This window comes from Coenobita brevimanus, chromosome 116, assembly GCF_032717465.1.
Source record: "Coenobita brevimanus isolate Jiangsu-jjx chromosome 116, ASM3271746v2, whole genome shotgun sequence".
NCBI lineage: Eukaryota > Metazoa > Arthropoda > Malacostraca > Decapoda > Coenobitidae > Coenobita > Coenobita brevimanus.
In genome coordinates, this window is record NC_137069.1 from 19,105,971 (window position 1) to 19,113,319 (window position 7,349).

Consider the following 7,349-nt stretch of genomic DNA (forward strand, 5'->3'; position numbering starts at 1 on the left):
GCTACCTCCCTTTCCTTGGGGGAAGCAGCCTAGGTATATAGATAGATAGATAGATATTTCATTCTTTTTTTTACTTGTTTTTTAAATTGTAGTACAAATACGTTCTCTCTCTCTCTCTCTCTCTCTCTCTCTCTGCGGTTTACAAAGTGATATATATTTATTTTACTGTGATTGGGCAGTGTGTTCAACAGCTGGGATACATTACCAGTGGAATTATTTTTTCTGTTTTGTGATTTTTTGATGTGTGTGTGTGTGTGTGTGTGTGTGTGTGTGTGTGTGTGTGTGTGTGTGTGTGTGTGTATCATTCTTATTAGTATTAGCATTAGTATTGTTGTTGTTGTTGTTAGTAGTTGTAGTAGTAGTAGTTGTAGTAATTTAGCAGTAGTAGTAGTTTTATTATAAGTTATTATTATGCCAACGGCCATACCACGTTGAGTACACCGCTTCCCGTCCGATCAGCGAAGTTAAGCAACGTTGGGTCTGGTTAGTACTTGGATGGGTGACCACCTGGGAACACCAGATGCTGTTGGCATCCCTACGTGTCAAGTGGGGTTGGTGGAGGATTAGTGCCCCTTCCTGTAAAACAATTAACTCTAAGCCGTTGGCCACCCCGTTTGGGATACATGGCGTCTGGCAATGAATGAATGAAATTATTATTATTATTATTATTACTGAGATGGGTCTATTGGAAACCACTGCCTTCCACCAGCATCACTACAGAAGACTGTTTTGAGACTAACTATGCTCTTGGTACGGAAATCTTATAGGACTAACTACTACATTATATGCGTCTTGCTGTGGGCCTCTAGATTTCGTAGACTCTCTTGCTGTGAAGTGAGGCTATACGATATTCCTGTTAATTTTGTCACTGGATTACATACTTAGGATATTCGTAGGCGCAAACATATAGAAATGAGAGTGATTAGATGGATGTGTAGTGCGTATGCGAGGCCTGGGGGACTAGGTTTACAGTTGAAGAGTTGAGAGGAAGGATGAGACTGGAGCGAATTGGTGTTGTGATGAGAAGGGGTAGATTGAGGTGGCTGGGAAGAAGGATGGGACTGGAATGTATTGGTGCTGTGGTGAGGAGGGGTAAATTGAAGTGGTTTGAGAGGAAGGATGAGACTGGAGTGTATTGGTGCTGTGATGAGGAGGGGGAGATTGAGATGGTTTGGGAGGAAGGATGGGACTGGAATGTATTGTTGTGATGAGGAGGGGTAGATTGAGATGGTTTGGGAGGAAGGATGGGACTGGAGTGTATTGGTGTTTTGATGAGAGGTAGATTGAGATGGTTTGGGAGGAAGGATGGAATAGGAGTGTATTGGTTATGTGATGAGGAGGGGTAGATGGAGATGGTTTTGGAGGGAAGATGGGACTGGAGTGTATTGATATTTTAATGAGGGGTAGATTGAGATAGTTTAGAAGGAAAGATGGGACTGGAGTGTGTGTTGTGATGAGGACGAGTAGATGGAGATGGTTTGGGAGGAAGGATGGGACTGGAATGTACTGATGTTGTGATGAGGACAGGTAGATAGAGATGGTTTGGGAGGAAGGATGGGACTGGAATGCACTGGTGTTCTGATGAGGAGAGGTAGATTGAGATGGTTTGGGTATGTGGAGAGGATGGAGGAAACACTGGGGTGCGGAAAGTTAGAAGTGTGAACGTCGGGGGTGTAAGGTTGCGAGAGGCAGACCGAAAAAGACCTGAGACGAGGTCATAGAGTATGACCTCAGGGATGAGGGACTGAAAGAAAGGCTGCCATAGATCGAACAGCGTGGTGGCGCCTTTATAAACAGGACGATACGAACGAATTGAAAGACAACGCAAATTCATCTCCTATAGAACCGTGATTAAAAGAAATAATTTTGCCTATCTTTAAATCAGTTTCCCTCTCTGTTGGTCGTCTCTATTAACTTCAGGATATTTTTCAGGATATTTCAGCGCCAAGGCAACTCTCTCGCTCTACATAATCCACTTACACGGATCGCCTGAACTTTCTCTTACGTTTTTTCAAATCGCCGTCACTCAGCTTTGCGATTTGACTCCCCCCTCCCCCCACCCTTCCTGAGCCCTTCCACCCTTTCCTCATTCTCCCACCCCTTCTTCACCCCCTCCACCCTTCCTTCACCCCCACCCTTCGTCACACCCCACCCTTCCTTCACCCCCATCCATCCTTCACCTCCAACCCTTCCCTCACCCCCAGGCTTCCCTCACCCACAGGCTTCCCTCACCCCCAGGCTTCCCTCACCCCCCCAACCTTCCTTCACCCTCCGACCCCTTCCTTCACACCTCACCTGTCCTTCACCCCCACTCTTCCTTCAACCCCACCCTTCCTGTACCCTCACCCCTCTTTCACCCCCAACCTTCTTTCACCCCCACCCTTCCTTCACCCCCACCCTTCCTTCACCCTCCCACCCCTCCTTCCCTCCCATCCTTCCTTCCCCCCATCTTCCTTCACCCCATCCTTCCTTCACTCCTACCCTTCCTTCACCCCCACCCTTCCTTCACCTCCACCCTTCCTTCACCCTCCCACCCTTCCTTCACCCCACCCTTCCTTCACCCTCCCACCCTTCCTTCACCCTCCCACCCTTCCTTCACCCTCCCACCTTTCCTTCACCACCACCCTTCCTTCACCCCCACCCTTCCTTCACCCTCCCACCCTTCCTTCACCCTCCCACCCCTCCTTCCCTCCCACCCTTCTTTCCCTCCCACCCTTCTTTCCCTCCCACCCTTCCTTCCCTCCCAGCTTACCTTCCTCTCCAGCCTTCTTTCACCCTCATCCTTTTTCACCTCCACCCTTCCTTCACCCCAACCCTTCCTTCACCCCAACCCTTCCTTCACCCTCCCACTCATCCTTCACTCCCACCCTTCCTTTACTCCTCCACCCTTCCTTTACTCCCCCACCCTTCTTTTACTCCTCCACCCTTCCTTTACTCCCCCACCCTTCCTTTACTCCCCCACCCTTCCTTCACCCCCACCCTTCCTTTACTCCCAAATCCTTCCTTTACTCCCAAATCCTTCATTCACCACATCCTTCCTTCACTCCCACTCTTCATTCATCCCCACCCTCCCTTCACTCCCACCCTTCCTTCACCCCCACCCTTCCTTCACCCCCACCCTTCCTTCACCCCCACCCTTCCTTCACCCCCACCCTTCCTTCACTCCCACCCTTCCTTCACCCCCACCCTTCTTCACACACCATCTTTCCTTCCCTCCCACCCTTCCTTCAGCCCCACCCTTCCTTCACCCCCACCCTTCCTTCACTCCCACCCTTCCTTCACCCCCACCCTTCTTCACACACCATCTTTCCTTCAGCCCCACCCTTCCTTCAGCCCCACCCTTCCTTCATCCCCACCCTTCCTTCACTCCCACCCTTCCTTCACTCCCACCCTTCTTCACACCCCATCTTTCCTTCCCTCCCACCCTTCCTTCAGCCCCACCCTTCCTTCACCCTGCCATCCTTCCATCAGCCCCACCCTTCCTTCACCCTCCCACCCTTCCCTCACCCTCTGGACCAATCTCCGAAGCATACCATGTTTCACGGTGAAATTACACTTTATGAAGCTGAAAAAACCGTCTAAGTAGTCACATTGCCTCAACTTTGCGATTTCTTCCACCCCTCCCTCCCCTCCTATCCTTACCACTTTCCTAGCAACACTACACCACATGGCAAATTTTCTGTCTCACTTTCACGCTAAAAAAAATGAAAAATTGTCTGGAAAATCGTCTGAAAACCATCTGGAAAACTCTGGAAACCACCTGGAAAACAGTGGACAAGTCTCGGAAAAAATGTTTTAAACATCTGGAAAAAACTTTTGGAAACCCGTCTGGAAAACGTCTGGAAAACATTGAAAAAGTCTCGAAAAAAAAGTTTGAAACCCGTCTGGAAAAATCGTCTGGAAAACCGTCTGGAAAACCGTCTGGAAAAAAAAAAAAAGTTTGGGTTCTGTTAAAGCGAAGAACATTAATATCTTCTCAACTTGGCAATCCCCCCCTGCATGCGTCTTACAGCAGTCTCACGGTCATATAATACTTCATGACTCTGGAAAAACCCTCTGGAAAAAGCGTCTGGAAATCACATCTCCTCCCACCCTAGCGATTTGTCTCTCCATCCCTCCTATACGATTTTCACAGCTACACTTCGCCATGTTCCAGGATTTTCTCTCACTAGAAAAATCGTCTGGAAAAAGCGTCTGGATTCTGGAAAAAGCGCCTACACGTTTAAAATTACTCAGTGTCTCAGTTTTGCGATTGTTACTGTATATTCTAGCAATTTTTCTCTTTCTCTCTCTCTCTCTCTCTCTCTCTCTCTCTCTCTCTCTCTCTCTCTCTCTCTCTCTCTCTCTCTCTCTCTCAGCCAAAGTTAATTTGACAATCACCCTTGTTACGCTGGAGAGAGAGAGAGAGAGAGAGAGAGAGAGAGAGGAACAGAAAAAACCGTCTAGATTTTGGAAAAGTTCGGCACGTAGACCTCACGTCGAGAAATCTTCAAAAAACAAACGCTTTTTAATTCACAAACACGAGGATAAATTTTCTTTCCAAATCACATCGGTCAAGCTGGAAAAATCGTCTGAAAAAGGCGTTTGAATTTTGTTAATGGCTCTTTGCTCACCTCGGGATTTTTTTTTTTTTCTGAAGACCCCTTTCCACCCCTGTCCAAAAGATCATAAACATGTCTACAGATTTGCTTCCTAAATCACACATGGCGCTGGAATAATCGTCTGAAAAAGCGTCTTGATTCTTAAAGTGAGACGTAGACCATGAGTTGAAAAATACATACCTTTTTTTCTTTTCTCACAAACACGAGGATAAATATGCTTTCTAAATACTCTTGGAGCTGGAAAAACCGTCTGAAAAAGCGTCTGGATTCTGTTACAGTGAGAGATGTACAGTATTAACTAATAAATACATAAACCTTTTTTTCTTTATCACAAGCACGAGGATAAATATGCTTCCTAAATCACATGTCACGCTAGCAAACCGTCTGAAAAAGCGTCTGGCCCTGTTAAAGTGAGAGACGTAGACTATGAACTGCAAAATATACATCTTTTTTTTGTTTTCTATATCACAAACACAAGGATAACTATGCCCCTTCACATGTCACGCTGGAAAAACCGTCTGGAAAAAAGCGTCTGAATCGTTAATGGTTCTTTGCTCACCACTGGGCGTTTTCTGAAGACTTCGTGAACTTTAAAGCACGAATTTTTTTTCCTCCCTTAGCCAAAAATTGTCACGTTAACTTCACAGACATCACAGCACGGGCAAAAAAAATCGTCTGAAAAATGTGTCTGGATCCTACAGCGAGGGATGGTTCACAATATACCGTCTAGTTTTCCAGTTTAAGAAAAACCATCCCGAAAAACGTTAGAATTCCCTTAATGTTCTTAGCAGACGTTGGCGGCGCGAACTTAAAAAAAAAAAAAAAAAAAATCTTCCCTCCCCTCGTTGCCAAAGTTAAGCGTCTTTTGAGTCCACAAACACGAGTATAAATATGCTTCCTAAATCACATCTTCCCTTCCTCCCCCCACCAGACTCCGCCCTCGTAAAGAGTATTAACTTTGTAAAAAAAAAAAAAAAAAAAAAAAAAGTCTATCTCCCTCCCACCCACCCCTTTTTTTTTTTTTTTTTTTTTTTAAATCTTGCAGGGGCACATCATCGTGTCAGCGGGTATATTCACTCTCCCTGACAAAGTTCCTTTATATATAATATATATATATATATATATATATATATATATATATATATATATATATATAAAATCATCGCCTTCCTCATGATAATAATCCGTAGGAGTATTCATTTTTTCCCGAAAATAAAGCATCATCATCATCATCATATTTTAATTCAATACGAATAGGAAACTTCTTGGCGTCTTTTTCATGGCAGTACACAGTGTGTGTGTTATTAGACTATGCTTGACTAGGAGGGGCACCCGGAGTTCCCCGGGTACTCACCATCCACTCACTCGATGTAGTGCTGCTTTCGGGTGCCTGCAATTTCCTCTCTTCCTTCCTTCCTTCCATCTTCTCTCTTCAGTCATTCTTTCCTTCATTCTTTCCTCTTCCTTCTGTCTACGGGTGACTCTACACTGAGTGACAAGCCAAATGGTTTCCTGTACACCAGGAAACCATTTACTATTGTAGGTGGTAACCATATAACCAGTGTATGGCGCCTGGTGGTTTAGTGGCCAATTAAGGCGCTCCAGTCGGATTGAGCCGTTGCAGGTTTATATCCACGGGGAAGCTGGGGTTTATTGCTCTCGTAATGCCACTCAGGGATGAGTGAGGCCGGTCACTCACATCTTAAATGTCAGGACCAACTTGCCTACGCTCCTCTTGGGGCAATACTGGGTTAGATGATGCATGGATGAATTATTATTGTTATTATTATTATTATTATTATCCTACGCTCCTCATGGGGCAATGTAGGATTGGATGATGGATGGATGGATGGATGATGATGATGATGATGATGATGATGATGATGATGATGATGATGATGATGATTATTACTACTACTACTACTACTACTACTGCTACTACTACTACTACTACTACTACTACTACTACTATTATTATTATTAATCCTCCTCCTCGTTCTCATCCTTTCTCTCTTCTTCGTCTTCACATTCTCTCCTTTTTCTTCTCCATCTCTCGTCAAGCTTCATACTTTCAACATAGTTTTCCTTCATCCAGATTTGATGCATCCATTTCCCTTGTGAGGTCGACATTCTTGCAACTTTTGCATCTTGCACCCCATAAGTAAATCCCAACTGCATACTCACGTTGCAAGGTCTCTCTCTCTCTCTCTCTCTCTCTTGCCATGGACTCTGCCACGAAGCTCTCTTTCTCCCTCAACTCTACTGACTCACACACACACACACACACACACACACACACACACACCACAACAGGTCTACCTCTCAGCCCTTTAACAAAATCGTCTGGTTGTAACAAGAATAAAATTTAAAGAGTTTTCCCCTTCACGTCTCGCCTTCAAGACCGCACGAGATTGTTGCCGAAAGTTCTCCTCAACAACAACAACAACAACAACAACAGCAACAACAACAAATACTTCAACAAAAACAACAATACAACAAAAACAACAAAAACAACAACAGTAATTACTACAACAAATACAACAAAACAATAACAAATACGACAACAAAAACAACAAAAGCAATAAAAACAAATAAAAATAAGAACAAAACAACAGAAACAAACAACAAATACAACAAAAACAAAAACGACAACAACAAATACAGCAACAACAACAAACAATATCTTCCATCGGCGCATTTTAATTGAATTGTTGGTGGGATTTACGTGTCTAATTAAAGTTTTGTTAT

At 44.6% G+C, this 7,349-nt stretch overlaps 1 non-coding gene across 1 annotated transcript; it reads left to right on the forward strand.

Annotated features, from left to right (window-relative positions):
- Positions 1-413: 413 nt before the first annotated feature.
- Positions 414-532, forward strand: LOC145418855 (5S ribosomal RNA). The gene has a single exon (XR_013900758.1). It is a non-coding gene; the product is annotated as a 5S ribosomal RNA (ribosomal RNA).
- The last annotated feature ends 6,817 nt before the right edge of the window (positions 533-7,349 follow it).